Source organism: Pogona vitticeps, chromosome 1 (assembly GCF_051106095.1).
Source record: "Pogona vitticeps strain Pit_001003342236 chromosome 1, PviZW2.1, whole genome shotgun sequence".
Classification (NCBI taxonomy): domain Eukaryota; kingdom Metazoa; phylum Chordata; class Lepidosauria; order Squamata; family Agamidae; genus Pogona; species Pogona vitticeps.
In genome coordinates, this window is record NC_135783.1 from 318,825,132 (window position 1) to 318,852,097 (window position 26,966).

Below are 26,966 nucleotides of genomic sequence, written 5' to 3' on the forward strand. Positions count from 1 at the left end.
AGGGGTTTGTGTGGGAATGATAAGCCACTTCTTGAATACCTCTTATATCTTGAGAACCCCATTACAGTCACCATAAATTAGAAGCAAACTGACCACACATAACACACACACACACACACACACACACACACACATTTAAATCAACAATTTTATGCTGGCAGCAAAACTTAACCAGCATAAAACAGTAGCAAAGCCTGTGCATACACATGTATTATACAACATGAATAAATCATAGTTTTCTCCAGGTTTCAAAACACATGCAAGGGATGTTTAGGAAAAGACTGGGTGCCTACGTATGAGTCTTAGTATAATTAAGAATCTGTGTATCAGTTCAGTTCCTTTATCAGTTTGAGCTCCGTTCTCTAGACCTAACACCATAATTACTTAACTAAAAGCTTAACATTTTTACCTTCTGGGATAATCATCCCAAGACATTTTGTTACCTCAGGTAAAAAAACTAGGGCCCCTCCTTTCTCCTGCAGAAGCCAACTGGATTGGCAGCTGAATTTATCTCAACATCTTTGATGGGCCAACATCCTCTACCTCAGCACCAGGCTTCCTTACTTGAGAGGCTGTATTGAATACTTCAATCACACCCCTCTGTGACTGGGCAGAAGGCTGCAACCACTGTCCCCACACAGACAGGATAGGCAGGGGATTACAACCAGTGTTCCTTCTACTCCACCAAGTATGTATCTGCTACTAAAGCTATCTAATTGTAGGCTTTTCCTGTTTAGCTCTGCAACCTCAAAACTTAAGGGGCTGGCACAGAAAGAAAGGTATCCTCTAAGACCCTGCCCTTTCATCCATTCCTCATGGCTGCTCTAGTTATGGCCAGTTACTCAAAACATGACAAACTACAGAGAAGACTACTGAAGATCTAAAGTTCGATGTGAAGAAACAGGAAGAGAGCTTTCATATATGCCACCTCTATTGTAAAGCTGGCATTAAAGAGCAAAAGTGTGAGACAAGTGCTCTTCCTTCTCATTCTGATTCTTCAGCTCATCCAACAACTGCTGCATTTTGTATTTTCAAAAATATATTATATTCAGTCATTGGAAAGTCGATGAAAAATGGCTGCACATTAAGTTAATTCTTAATAAGCTATAAACTAATCCAATTACACGTACACTGGCAGGAGGGCATTTAAATTGTGTTAAAATGTACATTGCATTTTTGTACTAAAAGCCTTACCAGGATGAAATGATTTTACTTCTTCCCTTCATCTGTATTTGCTTCAGAGGGAAGAAAATAGCTGTAGCAATTTCTGAAAATCCCATTTGTTATCTGCCCAACTCCAAACCCTTCTCTTTCTTCTTTCCTTATAATCTTATAAACTTACTCTTTCCCTTTCCTTATCTTACTTGTAAGACTCCTCATCAGGATGGGCAATGGAAATCTTGGAATGGGATTAAAAACTGGGACATTATGTAGATCTTTGATGATCCTGTCACCTGGCAACAGCTTCCCTTCCCTTCAGCCTCCCATACTTGACTAACTTATCACTGGAGAAACAGTAATGCAAAAAAATAAAAATAAAAAAATCAAGTTATGTTAAATACTAATTAAATGGTTCAATTAAGTTAGAGGATTTTCAACGTAAATGATAATCTAATTGACTGTAATACATTAGCGCCAGTCTCTTATTATATTGACATTTTAATTATCATGTTTCTTCCCACAGTGAGAGACACAGTAGCTGAAGAAAGAATCAGAATGATGAGGACTTCACCAGAACAAGATGGGCACAGACAGAAGATGGAACAGATATTGGTTTTCTACCATAAATATACTGAAATCATTAACTCAGCAGATCTTCTGTGAAAGGTGCAACAATGTAATACAGAAGAGATCTAATCAACTCATTTTATTTTTGGTCACTAGATGTCTCTGTTGTGCTGGAATTAATTCCTCTGGTCTGAATCCCAAAGTAGTTCTGAATAGGGGCAGTTTTGTGTGGGAGGCCTAGAATCCAAATCGCCCTGACTCTACTAAATATTGACAGTAGACTGTAGAAAACTGACTCCATAAGCGCTCTCTCGCTAACTGCCTTGCTTATTAACAACAGCAGTTTTTCAATGAATAGTCCCATTGTTGCATGGTAAAATAGATGTATAATTATGTCGGGCTTTTTATTCTGAGTCCAAAAGCCTTTTACAGCACTGCAGTGAAAAATGTATAGACTCAGATTGGTGGAGCCTCCAGACTATGATTTGGAAGATGTGTCACTGTCCAAAGTAATACAATCAACTCTTCTATTTCCTCACACATGAGATGCGAAAATGTAATAACTACCACACTGGATCCTAACTGATGGTTTTGTTCCCACAGAGGCCAATCGGATGCCTATGAGAAGCCCACACACAACATCTGAACACACCTACTGCTCATGTAACCTTGCACACTAATATTCAGAGGCCTACTGGCTCTGATACTGAAGGTAATATAGAATCATCCTGGCTAGCAGCCACAGAGACGGACAGGCTATTTATCTGTATCTGTAGTTCTCTGAGTGGTCATCTATGAATTCACACTAATGTGTCTTCCTGAGCCTGCATAGACATCCTTGGAATCTTCCAGAGCCTAAAAAATTGTTAGCTCCACCTTCTCAACCAGTGCATGCTTCTCCACCCAATGGTTATTCCTCAGTTCCCTTGTCCGCTACTAACTTAAACACATGTGTGGCAGAGGGGAGGATGGGTTGGTTCTGTGAATTCACAAACAACTATGGTTACAGGTAACTAACCTGTCCTCTCTCATGGTCCATGTAATTCACACTAATGGATGAGTAGCGAGCTCACTTACCAGCTGGTGGGATATAATGATCTGTTATTTTCTTTTACAGATTTGTCTTTCTCACTGATTGGATCCTGAACATCTGGACCTTAAGATCTAGCAGAGGTGAGTATTTCAAATTTATTTTTTGGCAGTTTTATTTAAGTTTTTTTGCCTTATGTTCCAAATATTTATTATCGGATTCAACAATTTGATATTAATAATTATGATGAGATTCCTGATATGGAAATACCAAATCTTGACATCAAGATCTTTTCAGTGTCAAGGATTTTGAACATGAAGGAGTGGTATTGTTCATTTCTTTCTCTCTCTGGTGATATAGGGCTTGGTCACACAGCCAATTTACATCAATTCCGGTTCTGACTTTTTAAAGATTTCTGTAAAGTCACAGGTATATAACTCAGTAGGCATGTTCACATTGACTTACATTACTTCAGTTCACTTCCATTCTGTTTGCGAAGCACACTTTTGGTTTAATTTTTTTTAAAGCATAAGTGGTACAGCATTAAATTGAGTGCCTCCTAGTGATGCTTCTGGCACACTTATTGTCCTCCGTGTCCTAGAGGTGCAGAGCAGGTGCAGAGCGGGCATGCCAGGACACAGAGGACAGTCAGCGCTCACTCTGCACCTGCTGGTTTTCTTCTGCTTTGCTGGCTCCTTCATCAGTAGAATGGAGAGAACAGGATAGGTGGTTGTAATGTCTAATATATTGAGGAACAGATGCAGTGATAAAATATTTTAATATTTTAAATTTTTTTTTTTAAAAAAAGCAAAAATGGTGGTGCTCTTGCCACCCAAAACTCACACTGGCACAAATTAAAATGACAGCAGCATTTACAAAACAGCACTGAACTGAATCGATTTTAGAAGCAAGATATTTTAAAAGCCCCTCCTGGCCAGTTGGAAAAAAACCTCGCTCTGCAGCCCAAATAAATCAATTTCCCTTTTGTGTTGTGTGGCTGGAAATTTATAGATCGATTTAAATAATGCTTAAATCGATACAACTGATTCTTCTGTCCAGTGGGAACGGACCTTTAGACACTGAATGTCAATTTTAAGTGGTTTTCTATATTGAAGATCCTAATTTTCTTTTCTTTGTGGGTAACTTGTCACTCAATTCTTTTTCGAATACCAAGGACCCTAATGTTGAGCATGATTAATCATGGGCCATATGATTGTGAGGTTCTGGAGAGTTAAGACATTGACTGTCCAAGTTTTCCATATCACAGTGATATGGAAGTTGAATCATGGCAACTGGACTTCTTTCTTATTAGGTTGAAATGTTTCGCTATTCAACCAAGTAGCTTCTTCAGTCCGAGAAGAGTTGGTAGGAGATCCACGATATATCTTCCATGTTGGTTTCACTTCTTCCTGGTCTGAATAGACTCATTAGAAATACAAAGAACTAGGGGTGTCAGATAATCCTACTTCTGCAGTCCTTCTCCACCTATCGGGAAGTGAAACCAATGTGGAGGATATATCAGGGATCTCCTACCAACTCTCCTCAGACTGAAGAAGCTTTTTGGATGAGTAGCTAAACATTTCAACCAATAAGGAAAAAATTCCAGTTGCTATGACTCAACTTCAAGATGACCTCACCTGGATGACTGAGAATCTTCACAGCCATATCACACTGAATGGTGCCCTGGTATTGGAAGGCTTAATACTGAGCCACAGAATGTGCTTGAGTGCTTCCTTTCTTGTGCCCTCTGGAAATCAAAATAGGCCATTCTGCATCCATGTAAAACTGTAGCAGGACTCCAAAATAAAATGGTGGTGGGAAGAAAGTTTCCCCCATTGGAAACTGTCAATATGGTAATGCTGCAAGCCTTTTCTTTCTCGATATTTATGAGTGTGGTGATCCTGATTCAGATTAAGATATAGAAAGAGTTCTGTCTGTGAATTATCAACATTGGTTTGGTTTCTTTTGTTTATCTCCATTACCTTTAAATTTTTCCTGTGTTTGAGATGGTGGTTCACTCTCTGATAGTTAAGTGGTTCCATACTGGTGAGTGATTTAATGCTGGTGAAATGACATGGAGCCTCTTCTTGTTCTGATACTGATCCCAAACAAACAAGACCATCATGTTCTCTACTTTGTGATGTTGTTGGCAGTGGATGACAGTTGCTTCCATTGTTTGGGCTTGTCTTTGTTCTTTTCTTAGTCTGTGGAAGATCAGTATGAAGGTTTCCTTCTCTTTTTCAATACTGAGAATGTTGGTTTCAATGTCAAGGTATTGCCTCAGTGACAGTCGAAATGGAACTCAAGAATAACTGTTGGGCTAGGTGAGAGAGTGAGGCTAATGACCTTTAAGGCTCTGGAAGATTTCAAGGATGTCTATGCAGGTGCTGAAAGACCCATTAGTGTGCATCACACAGAGCACAAAGAAAAAAACACATTGTCCATTAATTTCTTGTATCCCTTTTTAAAGGCTCAAACCAGCTCATATGGGAAGGTGATGTGGAAGGTTTGTTCTCCAGTGATAGTATTTCCTCAGAGTCATCTGCCTGAGTGATCAGACTTGAAAATTAAGCCCATGTTTATCTCACAGAATAAAACAATTTAATTTTCAAGATAGGGAGAAGAACAAAACTTATACAAAGGAAGAGGTTTTTTTTTAATCTCACAAGGAAGCTCTACTCTAAATACAAAGCTGAACATCTCATTTAGTTGACCCACTGTCATTCAAGTTGGAGACCTCCACTGTGCTAAACAATAAATGATTTATTTATATATTTCCTTATATCTTCCCTTTAACTTCTTTATATCTTACCTTTGGTGTTTGACTCTTCCCGTATTATAGAGATGGGAAGAAAATGTCTGGCCGTCTATTTTCTCCACACCATATATAATACATGTAACAATCTCTTTCCTGGAATGATTCAACACTCAGAATCCCTTCTCTTGGGATATAGAGCTGGATACTACATAATGAAAATACCTTGCCACTGAAAACAAAACCCATAGTTCATGCTGAGGATTAATGCAGTCTCATCTAGAGGCAGGGATATGCTGTCTGTTCTTTGCATGGTTCGTGAGGACAATAAAATAACTATTGTACTGTTGAGGGACAACCTACAGTCAACTTGCCACTTGCATGCTCACTATTGCTGCTGCTGTCTTCATGAGCCTTGCTAAAACTGAAGATTCTGGCATTGGGGAAAATATACAGCCAAAATTATGTGTATTTTATTTTTTCAAAGAAAAATTCAAGTGCTTCACTTCAAATGGAGACATGCAGGATGCACAGAGTGCTTCTTTTAAAATTAATTATTCTGGATCAACAGTCTAGCCAGAGAGAAAGACTGCTTCTTGGGACTAGAACTCTAGAGTGCCACAGTCTTCAAGGGGAATCTCAGAGCACTAGTCTAAAAATCCATCTCTAGCCAATGAATTATTGTACAGCAAGAGACACACAGACATCAATGACAAGGAAGATTTCCAGATTTCATGGTTCTGGCTAAAGTCTCAGAAACTGGCTGAAGAAGGTGGAAAGGTAGCAATACAGTCACCAGTCACATAGCAATGCAATAGAAGTAAGTAATTTTTGCATATGAGATTACTTTGAAGTCTAGATATCCATTTTCACCTTTTCGTAGCTGGTACCAGAACTCACTCAGTCATTGCAAAGGTGTTTAAATGTGTGTTGGTTGTGCTTGTGGGAGACTAACATACCAAAATGTCAGGAGCAAGAGGAGGGGATGGGGAGACAGCTAATTGGTGCATGCAGTTGTGCTATCTGAGAAAACATTGGGTGAGGAGCACCAGCCTCTCACTCTTGAGCCTTTGTGTTACCTCATCCTAGTAGTAACAGCAGCTGGCATGGGGGAGGCACCTCTCTTCAGCTGACAGTGAGACTTCAAGATCAGTAGCCATGGGGCTATGTCATGCATGCTATAAATCTGGCTGTACAGAATGCAAAACTATGCAGGAAGGATGGCAACCACAGCAGCTACTGAACTTCCTCCTCCCTTTGGCTGGGGGTTGCCACTTAATCTGGTTAGCTGGGTTTTACCTAGATTCTGTGCCCATCTATAAAGATTCCCCACTTCTGTGCCTGTTTCTACAATCAGATGGCCCAGGATGTTTCTGTCTCATTTTTAGTCCTTGCCTGCCCTGCCTCTATGACATCAAAAGGGTACCAAGTCTGTGATTTCACACGAATCTAGGTGTTGGCTCTGAAATATTATAAAATGGGATGTTGCTGGAAATCCTAGTAGGAAGCAATGTCACTACTATTACCAAAACTGTATAACAGTAGTTTAGGACTTATTTCTGTTGCCTCTAATGCCACAATAGCTAAGAGGTACAACTGACACTCCACACAGCAATCACAATAATGATATACACACTATTTGAATGGGGGGAAATCTGGTGCTCCTAGCTTCAAAATCGTAGCTTTGAGTACTGAGAAAACACAATTGCCCTACAATGGAAGCAGGATCTCAACAGATGATTTCTAGAATGTGCATAACAAAAGAACAGCTGTGCTTTAAAAAACAGGATTAAAAAAATAGGCAATATGAAAAGTCCCCTTTTGAGCAAAATGGGAATTCATTCCAGACATTCCTAATTAAACCAGGAGGTAGAAAGAAGGTGCCATTTGAAGACAGATCCATTCACCGTGAGGTTTCAGGCCTTTATCATTGACATTACAATCTATTTATAAGACATTCAACTCAGATGAATTAGCCCGATGGTGGCTTACGAGGGACTTAATTTTATTTAATCTCCTACTTTGAGTGGCTGCTGGAACAGAGATCCAGGCAGTGTCTGTGAAGCAAACATGTTTGCACAATATGTATTCTGTGTGTAAAATTGTCTGTAGCTTTGGTTTCAAAAGAGAACATGCTCGGTTCTCTCTGCTAGTTGGAATAAATAAATAAATAAATAAATAAATAAATAAATAAATAAATAAATAAATAAATAAATAAATAAATAAATAAATAAATAAATAAATAAATAAATAAAAGCCACAGTTTATGATATAATTACCGTACCTCAACAATACACACACACCCCAAATAATATCTTGGCATAAGAAAAATGCATTTAAAAACCGTTCTCTCCACATAGCATATATCATTATTCTCTGGGTTTCTGAACCTGATCAGCAAAACAAACAAGATAAAGCTTGTATAAAATAACTATATAAAAGTGTGGTCCTTGAAGTGTGAAACAGGCTTCCTTAAGGAGTTGCAAACAGTTGCTGGGAGAAGAGCAAATTCAGTCAGAGCTGAGAGACCTGCTATGTTTATTTATTTACTTAATAAGTACCCATAAGTACATATAAGTCCTTTATTCTTAGGGATATCATCAGTATGACCATAAACTATCATATAAACTTAAATTATGTTATGTCTTTAACAGCTCAATGAAGATGCAGAGTGCTCTGTGGCCACCTGCCAATGAATGCAGCAAGAAAAGCAACACCTAGAAAAGTTAAGTTTTTGGACTACTGGTTGTGCTGGCTGAGGATTCTGGGAGCACTAATCCAAAACCAGTAATTTCCATAAGCCATAAACTAGTTTGTCTGAAAAGAATTCAAAGGATATACTGGAGGGGTGACTCAAGACATCAAGTTGGGTTTTGTCAGATATGGAGGTTCACTTCTCCTAATCAAAGAATGATCTTGTTGTCCATCCATGCTTATAATTCCTAGGGCAAAACTGTATGTTAGAGATAGCTTGTCATTAGAAGGAGGAATTCTTGGGTGCTGAAAATATCGGATGGTAACAGGAGGAGCTTTTCACATCTCCCATAGTTTACAAATTAGTTTGCTTTGTTTTCTGATTGGTGACTGGGAGGGTAATCGCCAAGTGCTGTTTGCTAGTGTGACTGCATAGTCATGAATGTCTGACAAAATCATGTCTCTGGAACAGAAATGTATTTCAGCTCCTTAATTATATGGTATCTTTAATCAATGGTCTTCAAACTGCTCTTGGATAAAGTTTAACTGTAATATGCAAGACGAGGTGACCCAATTTTTAAACTAAGATATCATACCTAATAAATGCTATCTGCTCCTTCTCTCTCTTTTTCACTTCCAGAAGGACTGGAATTCCTGGAAATTTGCTTGAAACCAGGACCTAACTGATGCACAACTTCAATAATAAATGTGGTTTTCTATCATCTCGCTTTGTCATGTGGTCTGAGCATTAAGTAGCACTGGGGTTCTGAATTACTAAGAGGCAAACAGCAAACAGTTAAACAAAATTAAAGTGCATTCTGTAAAGTCTAACATCATTTCAAAGGAGTTAAAGTGACTCAAGTACTTGAGTTCATTAAGAACTGTAGTTACTAGAATGATAGATAGTTTGGTTTCTGTATTTAATATGGATTATTCTTAGAGCAAAGCTATCCACCAGTCTGGCAAAGCTGGATGCAAAAGGTGGCAGTGGAGGCAAAGTTATGCATGAAGCTGATCTTTGAAGGAAACATTATTGAAGTATGGATTGGCATTTGAGATGGAACTGAATTGAAAGAGGGTGAGACTTTTCATGATGGCTTTCATCCTTTGGCAGAAAGGTTCTTGGCTTTCTATTAGTTTCTAGAGAGCAAATAAGTTTGTCTCTTCAACAGAGTGATTGCCTGGAGAGAGAGGATAAGACAAGATGACTCCATGTTTCTGCATTAAGAGATCAACCCTAACAGCCATTTCATTTCCTGCTGTGCTTATAGTATAATGGCTTGGCAAATCACAGCGTATTTTCTCTCTTCTCAAGAATGAGAGGAATTCTACTGCATAACCAAATCTCATTGTAATGTCATCTCCTTCACACTCCAGCTTGATTTGCTGAAGCCATGTCATGAGCATCAGAGGGCAAGCTCACAGGGTTTTCCAACAGCTGGGCTGAAGGAACCATCCAAAGAACTCTCAGAACAAATATCTATTATTTTCTTCAAATAATGGAAGATGAGTGAAGTGCTGGATGATTTGAGGACAGCTAATGTTGTCCCTCCCCTTCATGGATTGCTGCATTGTCGCGGCGAAGGGGCTTGAGTAACTCAGAGAAGCTATGGGCTATGCTGTGCAGGGACATCCAAGATGGACAAGTCATAGTGGAGAGTTCCACTAAACGCAATCAACCTGGAGTAGGAATTGGCAATGCCACTCCAGTATCTTTGCCAAGAAAACCCCATGAACAGAAACAAAAGGCTAAAAGATATGACGCTGGCTCTGATCATCAGCTTCTTAGAGCAAAATTCAAGCTTAAACTGAAGAGAGTAGGAAAAACCACTGGGCTAGTCAGGTATAATCTAAACCAAATCCCTTATGAATACACAGTGGAAGTGAAGAACAGATTTAAGGAACTAGACTTGGTGGACAAAGTGGCTGAACAACTTTGGATAGAGGCTCGTAACATTGTACAGGAGGCAGCAACAAAAACCATCCCAAAGAAAAGAAAATGCAAGAAAGCAAAGTGGCTGTCCAACGAGGCCTTACAAAGTAGCACAGAAGAGACGGGAAATAAAATGCAAGGGAAATAGGGAAAGTTACAGAAAATTGAATGCAGACTTCCAAAGAATAGCAAGGAGAGACAAGAGGGCCTTCTTAAATGAACAATGCAAAGAAATAGAGGAAAATAACAGAAAAGGAAAAACCAGAGATCTGTTCAGGAAAATTGGAGATATTAAAGGAACATTTTGTGCAAAGATGAACATGATAAAGGACAAAAATGGGAGAGACCTCACAGAACCAGAAGACATCAAGAAGAGGTGGCAAGAATACACAGAGGAATTATACCTCCCTGACAACCCAGATAGTGTGGTTGCTGACCATGAGCCAGACATCCTGGAGTGTGAAGTCAAGTGGGCCTTAGAAAGCCTGGCTAATAACAAGGCCAGTGGAGGTGATGGCATTCCAGTGGAACTATTTAAAATTTTAAAAGATGAACGCTGTTAAGGTGTTACAATCAATATGCCAGCAAGTTTGGAAAACTCAACAGTGGCCAGAGGACTGGAAAAGATCAGTCTACAGGGCAGTGCCAAAGAATGCTCCAACTACCGTACAATTGCACTAATTTCCCACACTAGCAAGGTTATGCTCAAAATCCTCCAAGGCAGGCTTCAGCAGTATGTGGACCGAGAACTCCCAGAAGTACTAGCGGGATTTCAAAGGGGAAGAGGAACTCAAGACCAAATTGCTAACATGCGCTGGATTATGGAGAAAGCCAGAAAGTTCCAGAAAAACATCTACTTCTGCTTCATTGACTATGCAAAAGCCTTTGACTGTGTGGACCACAGCAAACTATGGCAAGTCATTAAAGAGATGGGAGTGCCTGGCCACCTTATCTATCTCCTGAGAAACCTATACGTGGGACAGGAAGCAAAAGTTAACTGGATATGGAAACACTGATTGGTTCAAAATTGGGATAGGAGTATGACAGGGCTGTATGTTGTCCCCCTGCTTATTTAACTTATATGCAGAATACATCATGCAAAAGGCTGGACTGGAGGAATCCCAAGCTGGAATTAAGATTGCTGGAAGAAATATCAACAATATCAGATATGCAGATGATACCACTCTGATGGTAGAAAGTGAGGAGGAATTAAGGAACCTTGTAATGATGGTGCAGATGGTGACAGCAGCCACAAAATTAAAATACACCTGCTTCTTGGGAGGAAAGCGATGTTAACCTCAAAAGCATCTTAAAAAGCATAGACATCACCCTGCGAACAAAAGTCCACATAGTCAAAGCTATGGTTTTTCCTGTAGTGATGTATTATTATTATTATTTATTTAATTTATATCCCGCCTATCTAGTCCCGAAGGACTACTCTAGGCGGCCAACAACAACGATAAAATACAATAGAATAAAACAACAAATTACAAAACAATAGAGTAAAGAAACGATAAAGAAGAAAAAAAAAAGAAAAGAAAAAAAATCAAAAGTAATCTGGTGGGAAGGCCTGCCGAAACATCCAGGTCTTTAATAGATTCTTAAAGGTGCCCAGCGAGGGAGCTCCGCGAATACCAGGAGGTAAATTATTCCACAAGCGAGGAGCCACCGCCGAGAAGGCCCTATTTCTTGTTTTCTCTTTTCGGGCCTCCCTCGGCGTTAAGGTCCTCAGCCTCACCTCCTGGCTCGCCCGTGTGATCCGGGTAGAACTTGGTGGGAATAGGCGTTCCGCCAGGTATCGAGGCCCTAAACCGTTTAGGGCTTTATACGTAAGCGTTAACACTTTGAAGTCGATGCGGAACCTGATGGGCAGCCAATGCAATGCAGCCAGAGTGGGCGAAATATGTTGGAATTTTTTCACTCCACTAAGTAATCTGGCCGCCGCATTCTGCACCACCTGTAATTTCCGCAGCAACCTCAAAGGAAGCCCCACGTAGAGCGCATTACAGTGGTCTAATCTTGAGATTACGAGCGCGTGTACTAAGATGGTGAGCGCCCCCACTTCCAGGTAGGGCCGCAGCTGGGCTATCCGCCTGAGGTGAAAAAAGGCGGTACGGACCACCGATGCCACCTGTGATTCCATGGAAAGCACCGGGTCCAGATGAATCCCCAAGCTGCGTACCCCATCCTTTGCAGGGAGAGTCACCCCTCCAAAAGAGAGGGAGTTTCCCAAATCCCCGACTGTGGGAGGGCCCACCCTCGGGCCCACCCTCGGGCCCACCCTCAATACTTCCGTCTTGTCCGGGTTCAGCCTAAGCCCGTTCTCCTGCATCCATCCCAGTATAGTCTCCAGGCAGCGCTGAAGGCACAGGACGGCTTCTCCTGCAGTTGGCAAAAAGGAGATGTAGAGCTGCGTGTCATCCGCATACTGGTGACACGAAGCACCACACCCCCTGATGACCCCACCCAGCGGCCTCATATAGATGTTAAATAGCATTGGGGAGATAATCGACCCCTGTGGAACCCCACAATTGAGGCTCCACGGGGCCGAGACTCTCTCCCCAAGCTGGACTCTCTGGGGACGGTCCTCCAAGAAGGAACGGAGCCAGGACAATGCGAGGCCACCTATTCCCAACTCGGAGAGCCTCCCCAGGAGGATACCGTGGTCAATGGTATCAAAGGCCGCTGAGATGTCGAGGAGGACCAACAGGGACACTTTGCCCCTATCGGCCTCCCTCAATAGGTCATCACACAGGGCGACCAAAGCCGTTTCTGTGCCGTGGCGCGGCCTGAAGCCCGACTGGAACGGATCCAGGGCATCTGTTTCATCTACGAACGCCTGAAGCTGATCGGCCACCACCCTCTCGACTACCTTGCTAAGGAAAGAAACATTGGCGACGGGCCTGTAATTGCCAATTTCGTCCGCCGCCAAACTAGGTTTCTTCCTGATGGGCCTAATGAGTGTGTCCTTCAGGGCAGATGGAAATCTGCCCTCAAGGAGAGACCCATTTATTATAGCCATGGCCCATTCCGTTGTTAGCGGCCTGGCTGCTTTGATTAGCCAGGCCGGGCAAGGGTCCAAAGAGGAGGTGGTGGCACGACAGCGGTCAAGCGCCCTGGAAACAGTGTCAGGCGTAACAGGCTGAAAGGTGTCCAAAATCACCGGACAAGATGGAGCGCTGGACATCTCAGCTCGACTCACTGTACTCAAAAAAGGTGAGAGGTCCCGGCGGATGGCCTCCACTTTTGATTTAAAAAATGCTGCAAATTGGTCCGGCGAAAAACTAGGGGGAGGCCCATCGCCCGGACCAATTCCGGAAAGGTCGCGTACTATACGGAATAACTCCGCCTGCTGGTTGGACGCCTCGCTTATCCGGTTAGCGAGGTATGATCTACTAGCAGCCTTTACCTTAGCAAGATAAAGGTTAGTAGCGACCCTGACAGCTATCCTGTTAAAATCCGTCGGGACCTTTCTCCATTTGCGCTCTAGCCGTCTCCTGACCCGCTTCCTCGCCCGGAGGTCCCGGTTAAACCAGGGAGCCGGGCGGTCTCTGCGGCGGAGAGGGCGTTTAGGTGCGATCATGTCAACAGCCCTAGTCGCGGCAGCAAACCAGCCATCTACCAGAGCCTCGACAGGAGCGCCAGCCAGGTCAGCCATAACACCTCTCATGGCATCCTGGAATCCAACCGGATCCAGTAGCCTTCGAGGGCAGACCATAACAATAGATCCCTGCTCCCTGCAGGGGGGGAGAGCCATTTTAATGGTACACTTTATTAGGTGGTGATCCGACCATGACAAGGTTACCGACTCAAGGTCAGTCACCATCGGACCACACTCACTCCCATTGGTAGAAAAAAACAGGTCAAGTGTATGACCCCCCACGTGAGTGGGGCCGTTGACATGTTGGGACATGTTCAAGAAGGCCATGGTCTCCAAGAACTCAAGAGCTGGACCAGAGGTCTCCGCCCCCGCGTGCACGTTGAAATCCCCCAGAACCAATAGGTTCGGGGAACCCAACAGTGCCGCGGAGACGAAGTCCACCAGCTCCGGTAGGGAGGTGGCTGGGTCGCGGGGAGCACGGTAGCCCAGCAAGATCCCAATACCATCCCTGGCCCCGATAGACACGTGGAGGGCCTCAAGACCCGGCTTTATCACCGAGGAGCGCCTAGTGACCTCCAAGGTTGATTTATGGACAATGGCTACTCCCCCCCCGACCCTCCAGTCTACCCTGGTGTTGGACAGCATAACCGGGCGGACAGATGAGAGCTAGAGGGGGGGCCCCCTCTCCGCCAATCCAAGTTTCGGTTATGCAAGCCAGGTCTGCATCCTCCTCCAGGATAAGGTCTTGAATTACCTGGGCCTTATTGGATACAGACCTGGCGTTCAACAACACCAGGCGTAGAGTGGAAGGCTGGCTGGTCTGGTTACCTCGATGCTGGGGGCTGGTCTCCGTCTCAGAACAAGGAACAGCCTTCAAACATCTGTCCCTAGTTCTTCTAACACGAGCAGGGACGTATGGAAGTGAGAGCTGGTCCATAAAGAAAGCTGGCCGCCGAAGAATTGATGCTTTTGAATTGTGGTGCTGGAAGAGGCTCTTGAGAGTCCCCTGGACTGCAAGAACAAACCTATCAATTCTAAAGGAAATCAACCCTGGGTGCTCACTGGAAGGACAGATCCTGAAGCTGAGGCTCCAATATTTTGGCCATCTCATGAGAAGAGAAGTCTCCTTGGAAAAGACCCTGATGTTGGGGCAAGAGAAGGGGACGACAGAGGACGAAATGATTGGACAGTGTCATCAAAGCTACCAACATGAATTTGACCCAACACCGGGAGGCCGTAGAAGACAGGAGGGCCTGGCGTGCTCTGGTCCATGGGGTCACAAAGAGTCGGACACGACTAAACAACTAAACAACAATGACAACAATGTTGTCCCTATCTTTAAAAAGAACAAAAAGGAGTGACTTGTGAACTACAGACCAATCAGTCTGATATCAATCCCTGGGAAAATTCTGTAGTAAATTATAAAGCAGTCAGTCTGCAAGCATCTTGAAAACAGTGCAGAAAGAATTAGAAGCCAACATGGATTTGTCAAGAAACAAATCCTGTTAGACTAATTTATCTTATTTTTGATTGGTAACCTCTCTGGTTCAAAAGCATCACTTATTTGGTGGTCAGCCTTCTTTATGGTCCAGCTCTCACTTCCATACATTGCTATTGGAAAAACCATAGCTTTGACTATGCAGACCTTTGTCAGCAAGGTGACATCTCTGCTTTTTAAGATGCTGTCTAGGTTTGTCATTGATTTCTTCCCAAGAAGCAGGCATCTTTTAATTTTGTTGCTGCTGTTACCATTTGCAGTGATCATGGAGCCCAAGAAGGTAAAATCTGTCACTGCCTCCATATCTTCCCCTTCTATTTGCCAGGAGGTGAGAGTCCCCTGGACTGCAAAGAGAACAAACCTATCCATTTTAAAGGAAATCCATCCTGAGTACTCACTGGAAGGACAGATCCTGAAGTTGAGGCTCCAATACTTTGGCTATCTCATGAGAAGAGAAGACTCCTTGGAAAAGACCCTGATGTTGGGGCAAGAGAAGGGGACGACAGAGGACGAAATGGTTGGACAGTGTCATCAAAGCTACCAACATGAATTTGACTCAACTCCGGGAGGCAGTGGAAGACAGGAAGGCCTGGCGTGCTCTGGTCCATGGGGTCACAAAGAGTCAGACACAACAACTAAAAACAACAACAACCTCCCCGGTAAATGGTGGGATTGTCATTGATATAATATATCTGGATTTCAGCAAAGCTTTTGACAAAGTGCCCCATGATATTTTGATTAACAAGCTAACTAGGTGTGGGCTGGATAGAACAACTGTCAGGCGGACATACAGTTGGTTACAGAATCAGAGAGTGCTTATCAATGTCTCCTTTTCAAATGGGAAAGAGGTAATAAGTGGGGTAACACAAGGCTCAGTACTGGGTTTGGTGCCCTTCAACTTTCTAATTATTGATTTGGAGGATGAGATATAGGGAATGCTTATCAGATATGTGGATGATACAAAATTGGGTGGAACAGCTAATACCCTGGAAGATAGAAACAATTCCAAGAAATTGTGATAGCCTTTAGCACTGGGCTGAAAACGACAGAAGAAAATCTAAGAGGTGCAAAGTTCTACACCTAGAGGGGAGAAATGAAACACGCAGTTATAAGATAATGTATACTTGGCTTAATAATACTATGAGTGAGAAGGATCTTGGAATCATAGCAGCCACATTAACCGTGTGATGTGGCTGCAAAATTAATAAATACCTTCATTGCTATTTCAGGATGCATTAACAGAAGTTTAGTCTCCAAATCTGTGAAATACCAATTCCCCTCTATTCAGCACAGGTTAGGCCCCATCTTGAGTACTCTGTCCCATTCTGGATACCACATGTTGAAAACGATGCTGACAAACTGGAACAGGTTCTGAGGAAGGCAACAAGGATTATCAGTGGACTGGAAGTGAAGCAAAGACTGAAAGACCTGGCCATGTTTAGCCTTGAGAAAAGAAGGCTGAGGATTAAAGGTGAAACATGCCCAGTTCTTTCAGTTTACAAACAATTTTCAAATACTGTACTTGAAAGGCTCTCATACAGAGGAGGGGCAGGATTTGTTCTCATTCATCTCAGAGTGCAGAACACATAACAATGGGCTCGTGATATAGGATGCCAGATTTCAGATAAATATCAGGAAAACACTTCCTAATTGTTTGTGCACTGCAATGAATGGAATGGAATGGAAACAATGGAAACGATTACCTTGGGAGATAGTGAGAACTCCAAATCTGGAGGCATTCAAGAAAAAATTAAACAGTCACCTGTCAGATATACTTTGATTTGGAGGTTGAACTGAATGACCTTATATGCCCCTTTCAATTCTATTAGTCCATTATTTTATGATTCTCGGTAAACTCAAGTTTACCCAAGTGCCCAAGTTTACCTGCACACATACATTTATGCAAGTGTTGTGTAAGCAACAGGATTCTGGCCAGAGACCTTGAATATGTCTGTCCAGTGAGCACCTGGACAGCAGACTAAGCAGGCACACAGGCCACCTGGTCACATTGACCCCCACTTGTCTGAGACATTTTGGGATTCTGTTTAAATTCTAAGATTCAATTCTAATTTTACATCTGTACATACAAATTAACATGTGCAATGTTATGCAAATTGCTATCCTCTTTTCTTAGTGATGTGCAATTAGTCACCCTAGGCCAGAATGCGGAGGATGTACCAGAAAATGGAAGCCTGCGTGTAGCAGTCTTAGTAGTATAATAATTAGCACTTCCATTTCCATTAACTCACGTGGATCTGACAAGAGGTCCTGAGGGTGAATTCAAAGGGAAAATGATAATAAGTTCAATATACATTTGGGAACAAAAGATTACATAGCCTGGAAGGCACAAATGATGTATTCAGTGTGAGCTTTATGATAAATTCAGGCAAAACCTGAAATATGTGGTTGACATCCCAGGAATATAAGAGTTAACTGGGAAAAACAAAGCGAAGTCAACATTATGATGAGATCTGTTCTTCAAAATGGCAAAGAGCTGCCATCACCACCTACTCATAGATCAGAAATAGGATTATAATATAACTTTTGACCTGATATCATATGATATCCTCCTGAGGAGGTCTGAGTAATTCTGCCTGTAATAAAAACTGCATTTCTCAAAATTCCTTGCCAGATATTCAAATCAATATATATAATTCATCTCTCTTAGCCCCAATTTATTTTCCCAGCTTCCTGGCTGGCCTCCAGTCCTTTTGTGTCTTCTCTCTTTTCCACCATTAAACACCTCAAAGCCTTCCTTATAGGTCTGGTCCAAGACTCTAAGGACGAGATGCTCCGTCTCCCACCCCATTCCACATGTGGAAGTCAACTGCACTGGCAAGTAAATCTTACTTCAATACGGGAAACAGTAACAGGTCTAATGACAGCAGGCCAGCTTAGAGGATGCAGGGCAAACTGCAAGGTTGATGGCAGCATACATGGTTTTCTTTTGTAATGTCTCACTGCTGCTCTCTGCTCCCCAGTATATCTTTTCAGAGGGGGTTCCTACACTCTTCCTATGACAGAACAATTCTTGACAGACAGACATAGCCTGTTAAGATAGGAGAGAACCCAGGCATAGGTTCTTCCAGTTATTGTCTCCATAATCCTGCTTCCCACTGTTCCTTCACTTCCTATGAGAAACACGTAAAGGGGCTTGCTCACCACAGCAAATAAGAAATGGGGGCAGACGTTAGGATTACACAGTGGAGGGGCCATAGAAACCATGGCTGATTCCTCTTCAGCTTTAGGGAGAGAATTAGGAGGCTATGTCTAGTGTCTGTGGGAACTATGTCTGCCTTCTGTGACAGTGGCCAAGCATAATTTCTTTGGCCCGGTAAAGAATGCTTTCTCCTCTGTTAAAATCCTTGACCATTTCCAAAACTACATAAGGAGGTTTGATTGGAGTTCCTTCTAGTTTCTTTTGCTTAAGTTACTTACTTTACTGATTACCTCATTTGTACTTGTAGATAATGGAGGCATTACAACACATGTGTATATAAATAAGTCATGATGCGTAAGGTGTGGTTCCCCCAGATGTCATTAGATTGCAACTGCCAGCATTGGTCACCATAGGCTTTGCAGATAATAGCCAAAGGGAATTGCAATCCACAACATCTGGAGGGCCACACTTTGTCCATTCTTTACAGAGATGAAAGCCACTTCATATGTCACATACTTTCTACATGGGCTTTTTTGTTTGTTCAGCCTTGCAGACCTAGACCACATAGCTGCTATTTTGAACTGGCATAGTGCTAGATCGATGCAACGATAAAACAGAAATGCATAAGGAAAAAAGAAAGAGTTTGGACTGCAGGGTATCCTGCAGTCCAGAACCCCTTGTACTTGGCACCTGTTTTGGCAAATCTCACAGACCCCCATGGACACAGGCGTTCCCACATGCCAAACGAGTTTTTAAAAAGCATGACCAGAATTGATTGAAAATAAACAACCCTCTTGTGAGTGTTTTTAAAAATGCACTTTCCAAACAAAACAAACACATGCTTAGCAGTGAGTAAGTCATGTCAGTGAGTATTTTTAAATTGATTTCAAGCCTGCTAACCCCAATGCAAAATTACGATGTCTAGCCAAGCCCTTAATCCACTTAATTGCTCCTATATGTTGTGTGCATTCTGATTCATTGTTTCCATGTCACTGAGATGCCCCTGTTTGTTCAGAACTTGTCCCTCCTCCTGTCACTATTTGAAAAACACATCCGGTCGGCTTCTCTTTTACATAGGAAATGGCAGCAGAAACTAAGGAAAACTGCAACTTGTCATTTTTGAGAACACATTTGCACAGAAAAGCTCTGCTTTGCCTCCAAGAGTCCAAATAGGTGATATGTTTAGAACTTCTTTTTTTCTAGAGATGTTCCCACCAAGTGGTAAAGTATGTGTTTGTCAAACACATGACTTCCTTCACCTACTTATCTTGTACTTGTTGTGCTTTGTTTTGTGATTGATCACAGGAAGATAAACACAGATCTAATCTGAAAGTTTGATTGTTAAGCATGTTCCTCTGAGGAAACTGTTTCCCAAAGGAAAACAGGTTAAACATAGGATACACATATTCTCCTTAATATTGAGTTTGACTCTAATGATTGTAGAGAATAATCATTCTCTCCTTCTTCTGAAGTGGTACAACCTATATATCTTTTTAATCCCCACTTCACTCCATTGCATGTATAGATCTGGTGTTCAGGAAAATACCAAGGTTTTCCTGAGAGCCCTACTTTTGAGAAGTATACACCAATACAACAGCTTCAGTTATACTTTGCCTGCACATCTAATTCTCCTGAAATACCTTTGACTTGACTTGAGTCTCACTTGTAATACTGTTCCCAGGATCCAAGTCTTCATAAAGGGCTTGTTGCTAAGGATGGGACAAGATAGCTCAGCTGCTCCCATTGAATGCAAAACAGCTTGTGTCTGTGAGCAGTATGCTGATTGCATGCATTAATGGTTATTATTATCTCCAAACTTCCATTTCTCCAAACTTCCACTTCTGTAGTTGTTTATATACATTTGATCTCTTGGAGAGCACCAAATGTACATTTCTGCCAAGAACTTCTTCCTTGCTCATTGTCCTGTTTGTGTTAGTCCTACTGAATATATCCACTACATTTAACTATAGAACATTCAAAAGATGTGGTTTTGTGTTGTTGTTTTTTTACCTTTAAGGCTCTTCATAGCTCTGCCTATTTCTCTTTCCTTATCACACTGTTCAATAGCAGTTCTACTGAGTACATCAAAATAGCTCTTATTTCAAAGATTAGGAACTCAATTCTTGGTCCAGACATGGAGTATTCAGTATCTAGGGTTGGTTGTTCTGTGAGCTCAGTGCTGCCTGTGGATGGCTGTGATCCCATAATAAACACAATGCTAATTTTCTCAGGATGCAAACCTGGAATAAAAGGGGCAATGGGATCCTGAATTTAGACCAAGGTGAAGGTCAAGCAGAGTTTTAATCTGAGCACAATGGCCAATTAATACAGCAGCCAAGAAGCACCTTGCAATTAAAAGTCCAGAGTAAGTGCCTTCTACTTCTGCTTCTGTTCCTCTCCAACATACATAGCCAAAGCAGCTTTCTTCTTTACATTGGGCTAAGACATTACAACATATTCTTAGGGTCGACAAAATGGTGCTCATCCTACCCATCTCAACATGTCTGCCTACCCACATCCAGATATATTGACACATGAGGCAGAAAGTCCCACAATCACAGTTTTCTCTCTTCATTCCTGGCAGTAAGAACAAAATGAACTAAGCATTTGCTGCCCTTGCATGACATCCAAAACCTGCTGCTTCAGGTAATGCCCTCTAAATAATGGAAGGGCCAGGTGTGAAACCATTCAAGGTAGGTCTGCTAATGTCCTGAAACTCTTATTTCCACTAATTATGATTTTGTAATATATGACGTATATATATTTGTAAATTACACAGAATCCTGTATGTTACACAATAGTAAATCCCAGGGTGATCCATTGGTGTTCCTTCTGTTTAAAACTGCAGACTAAATTAGCAGGGATTTGGGCACAAAGATTGTTAGTTATTGTTACATGCTGATTGGCTCTTCCCAAGTTTCTTGTGCCCTTATCTCTGATCAGTGATCAGTCAAGTTTCTAAGCCCAGGTCAGTGAAACCAGACAATAAGCGATTTAAAGCCTGGAAATTTTTATAATGAAGTGCATTCTGGATTAGGGCTGCAAAAGGTTTCACATGAAACAGGGATTCTTATTTACAGATTCGTAAGGTTTTGCATGGAACATATGACCTATCTAGTGTGAAGCTTAGAGCTCCACAAATAAACCAAAATGCAGAGAAAGTTAAGTTCAGTTAGATTCCATTCCTGTTAACAGGACTGGTTATGCACTTACAACCTGTTCACATTCCTACGGAAACAAGAACAGAAGGGTGGTGGTCATGCAAGGGTTATTGTTTTGTTGCTCCTATGGGTCCAATGCCAATCTGTATTCGAGCATAATAAGAGTATTGGAGCATAATAAGAGCGCACAGAGTGCACAGTCCAGATGGAGGATTATGGAAGAATATCACTGCACAGAATTCTTGTTGTTTTTCTTTCCTTTTTTTGCCATGGCTGTTTCCTGAGACTCTGGCGTTGTACTAACCTGCATAAATATAACTAAGATCTTACGCTAACCTTGGAACCAGGAGTGAACAGCTTCTCTCCGAGTACAAATTGGGGCATTCCATGGCCTAACTTTCTTTGGGTTGTTCACTGGGAAAAAAATGATTAGCAATTTTTTATGGAAATAATACAGCCATTTGGAGAACATTCCACCTCTTGCTCAAAATTCTCATGTAAATGCCAAGCTCCATTTTTTTAATGTCTTGAAAATGTGGAATTTAACTCTGACTTATGAAACATGCTTCTTAAACAGATCTATTTCTTGCTATTGCTCATAATGCTGTTTTGTTCACAAGAGCTTTATGGCTAGCAATTATAGTTATTAATTGGTTATATTTGTTAATTGTTGTTGTTATGTGCTGTCAAGTTGCCTCTGTTAATTAGCCACTTTCTAAGTTTCTGAATTGAAAGCTGGCGTACCAATATTTTAAATTAATAAGCAAATATGCAGTAAATTTTCCTTGCTCTTTCATTTTTTCTCCTTAATATCTACTTGTGTTAACATAAATGGACAGAATAATAGTCATAAATTGCTGGCATATGTGTATTTTTAGAAATGCAGACATTGTCTTCATGCAGAACATTTTCCTTCTATGTAATCAAGATACCTTTCTTCTGCCACCTCTTAATTCCATAGTCTGTTTTTGCTATACACATTGTTCTGACTTTATTTCTTCAATATGACAGGGACTATTGCTATAATTGTCTTAAAATACCCAGAATGCTTTGTACCTGAGTAACTATAATTGTGCTATATATTAAAAGAACATACCAGCTACAATTTATTTTTAGCATTTGTCTGCTGTTACTTTTTAAAACATACCTTGTACTTTGGAGTCTTCACATTTTTATGTATCTTTTGAACCTCTGAAATATGCTTTAAAGATACAAAGGATGGAGGATAAAAGAATATCCTATTGATTCACAGTCAAAGGGGGAAAATCCTCCAGTTTTCAAAAAGCTCTGAAAAATACTTTACTTAGGCTTCAATTTTATACACGCTTGCCTGAGAGCAAGCTCAGATGAAGATATTGGCCTGTATCCAAAGATGTTATTGAACTAGCACCGAACATATCCTGCTAGCACAAAGCTTATTGCAACAGCTATTCCACATGTTCAGAGTTAGCATAAAGGCAATCCAATAGTTATTCTTGCTTAACCAGCTGTGCAACAGGTTGCAGAAGGAGTTGTGCAAACAGTTGTGCAATCACTTACTTATCCAATACAACTGTACTAATTGAGATTTTCACTTCACTAGCATTGTTTAACATATTTCCTTTCTAGCAGGTTGGCCATTTATGCATCAAAACAGAAGTTCAAAAAGGATACAGACATACATATCCTAATTTATACAGACATAGATTCAAATTTAGAAGCATTTGCAATAATTTAAGTAGAAGTATAGCATATCTTGTCATAATGAGAACAAAGAGAGAGATCATTTGTTGCTAGTCAACTTAACAGTTCCTCCTCTCTCTTCCTATAGTTTTTTTTAATGGTACATGAACTGGACAGCCATGTGGACACAGCCTAACAGATGACAGTCTTCTCAAAATCTTTCAAATATAATGTATTCCACAAGATAGGACATCGGGCCACTCTAAGTTGGGCTTGGCTGAGGTTAGAGTTATCTCTGTCCACAACTGGAGAGCCATTTATACTGCCTTGAAGTTCCAAGGGTAAGGCAGGATACCAGTGTAAACAACAAATAGTAAAAGAAGATTTTTTTAAAAAAAATTCTTTGAGAATACAGTACTTTCCTTTAGTGAGAATTCTTCAGGTTTCACTTCACTTCCCAGGGTCTTGAAAACTTAAATCTCTGGATGGGCTGCAAGAAGATGCCTCATCTCTAATGAATATGCATGTAAAACGTACAAGCACTAATGGTGACAGCATACAGCAGTATGCAGACTTCCAATTCCTGTTACATAGAAGCTGTCTTGTTGGCCTTCAGTAACTGGTATTCATGGGCGTGCTGGTACCCCTTGATAGCCTCATCCCCACTTGAATTTGTCCGATTTGACAATTGTGTCTTTCCAGCACATTTATTCTACAACATCTATTTAAAGCTATGCCAGCTCAATTTTATTTTAATTAATTAATTAATTAATTAATTAATTAATTAATTAATTCATTCATTCATTCATTCATTCATTCATTCATTACATTTATTCATTTATTCGATTTCTACCCTGCCCCTCTAGAAAGAGTCTACTCAGGGCGGCTTGCAAAGAAGAATAAAACATTATAAAATACAATCAAATAAAATTATCAAAGTATATATAAATCAATCACATAATTAAATCAGCAAATTAGGAGATCAAGATGGAAGAAAAGATAAAGAAATAAGAAAATGGTGGTCTTAACCGACCAGATAGGTGGGATATAAAATAAATAAATAAATAAATAAATAAATAAATAAAATCAGCTAATTGACTGGAGGGAAGGCCTGCCTGAAGAGCCAGGTCTTTAAATGACTCTTAAAAACACCCAGTGAGGGTGCCAGGGTAATTTCTGGCGGCAAGGTGTTCCATAGTCGAGGGGCCACTGCCGAGAAAGCCTGGTTTCTTGTTCTTTCTTTCCGGGCCTCTCTCGGCGTTAGGCCCCTCAGCCATCTTTCCTGGTTAAAACGAGTGACACGGGTAGATCTAGGTAGGAAAAGGCGCTCCGCCATGTATCAAGGTCCTAAACCGTTTAGGGCTTTATAAGTCATCATTAACACTTTGAAGTGGATGCAGAAACGAATGGGAAGCCAATGCAAGGTGGCCAGGATCGGAGAGATGTGGTGGTATTTTCTTGTCCGAGTGAGAAGTCTGGCCGCTGCATTTTGCACCATTTGAAGTTTCCGCAACAACCCCAATGGTAGCCCCACGTAGAGTGCATTACAGTGGTCTAATCTCGAGATTACAAGTGCATGGACCAGAGTGGTGAGTGCCCCAACATCAAGATAGGGACACAGCTGGGCAATCCGCCGCAGATGGAAATAGGTGGAGCGGACCACTGATGCCACCTGGGTTTCTATGGTGAGCACCGGGTCCAGATGTACTCTCAAGCTGTGAACTCCACTCTTCGCTGTGAGAGTTACCTCCCCCCAAAAAGAGAGGGAGTTTCCCAAACCACAGATGGAGGGGCCACCCACCCTCAGGACCTCCGTCTTGCCCGGGTTCAGCCTCAGCCCATTCTCCCACATCCACCAGAGTACAGCCTCCAAGCAGTGCTCAAGGGACAAGACAGCATCCACTGAGGAAGGTGAAAAAGAGATGTAGAGCTGGGTGTCATCAGCGTACTGATGGCACGAAGCCCCACATCCCCTGATGACCCCTCCCATCAGCCTCATATAGATGTTGAACAGCATTGGAGAGATGATCGAACCCTGCGGAACCCCACAGTTAGTGTACATGAGAACACTGGAGAGATGGCAATGAAATGGCAACTGAAATTGGAAAGAAAGGAGATCATGAACATTGATAAGATAACAAGAGATCTACACAAGTGTTTCACTATTTTCATCTATGAAACACTGGAAACTGAACACTGATGAGGGTTAAAAACATGATAGATTCTCATTTATCTTTTTTTTTTAAAAAAAAATCTAATAACACATATTGTAAAGGAAGCCATGCTGCCTGATTCCGTGTAGCACTGTGAACAAACAGCTTCTTTGTGTCCTAAAACTATAGATTATTGTAAGGACGGAAAGACGTAGGTTAGCTACAATGGCTGAAAAGTCTTTCTAGTGTACAGTAATGGGGAAGCCTTCTGAACACATAACAGCATCTGTTACATTCCAATAAGGCTGTTTTGGGACAATTTGGTTTCTTTGCAGGTGGAAAGCTTCCTTGTTACTAAATCCTGAGCAGACATAACCAGTATCCATACCAAATCATGTACACATTGTGGTGTAATGGATAGAGTGATGGATTAAGGAGGGCAGGGTTTGAATTCCTACTCAGCCATGGAACCTCACTGGGGGTGTAGAACTGGTAAAACCACTCCCTAAATATCACATTTGCCTTTAAAACTCTATTAGAATCACTATCAGTTGGTTCTGATTTGACAGCACATAACATTACCAAAATGTGGTACTGGGAACAATGGAAAATAAATATGGATAAGATGCAAAGTTCTCCCATCAAATATTTGCTTCTCTGTTTCCTATTCATCTCTAGTTGCAAGAAATGGCAGATGCTAAGAAATGGCTCCAGTACACAAGACGTTTTTCTGAATGCTCTTTCCAGTTCTAAGATGTGCCAATACATACTAGCAACTAGTGCATGAGATGTACTGCCGAATGCATGGTGACAAAGAGGTGAATGCAATCTTGCCAGACACTGGCAGCTTGATGAAAGGAGTGGGGATGGCAAGCAATGGCAGATCAGGATTTGTTTTTTCCTTAATGGAACCATCACGCTGTGACCAGCCTGCACTGAATAACTGTTTGACTCTATTACTAGCATCTTTGTTTTTCCTCTCACTCCCCTCAGTTCCAACATCTTCTGGCTTATTTTCTTCTCTGCCTTGTTGCTTCTGTGATGGAAGATGGAAATTCCCAGAATGAGGGGTTTTACTCATTTCTGTGAAGTGCCCACCAAGTCTTAGGTGTTGAAAAAATATTAAGTGATAAAAAAAACTTAAGAGATTTGAAATTCTGCCATCTCATGCAATCTTACTTGAAAAACACATTTGTTTAGGCACAGTTATGGTCCTGGCACAGGGACAACCACTGAAAAATCTGACAGAAACTGTAAATAAGCAAGTGGAATTGAGGTGTGGGAGGTATCTAGGTTGGTCTGATGTAGTGTCTTCATTGGAAGTTTGGGAATTGGAACAGGGGGCTCTAATGAGATTCAGAAATGGTAGTAAATCAGAAGTACAGTACTGTAGCTTCAAACCTCAGTGAAGACAGAGAAATATACATGCATCCAATCTTTTCCCAAACTTACTAATGCCAACAGAAGAAGCATTTGAAATGGTGTAGAATTCCATTTTATTCAATTAATGAATGGAATGGTTAAAAATGAAACAAAACTCATGGATGTTCAACTGCTTCAGTAGTATGCAAAGACAAAGAACAACTCAACC

At 41.4% G+C, this 26,966-nt stretch overlaps 1 protein-coding gene and 1 long non-coding RNA gene across 2 annotated transcripts in view; one reads left to right on the top strand and one right to left on the bottom strand.

Annotated features, from left to right (window-relative positions):
• Nucleotides 1-26,966, bottom strand: part of SYNDIG1L (synapse differentiation inducing 1 like) — a 63,189-nt gene that overhangs the window by 28,087 nt on the left and 8,136 nt on the right. The gene's annotated exons all lie outside the window — the stretch shown is intronic.
• On the top strand, nucleotides 2,001-8,929 carry LOC140702897 (uncharacterized). The gene is made up of 5 exons (XR_012082197.2): nucleotides 2,001-2,237; nucleotides 2,332-2,440; nucleotides 2,846-2,901; nucleotides 8,168-8,238; nucleotides 8,848-8,929. It is a non-coding gene; the product is annotated as an uncharacterized LOC140702897 (long non-coding RNA).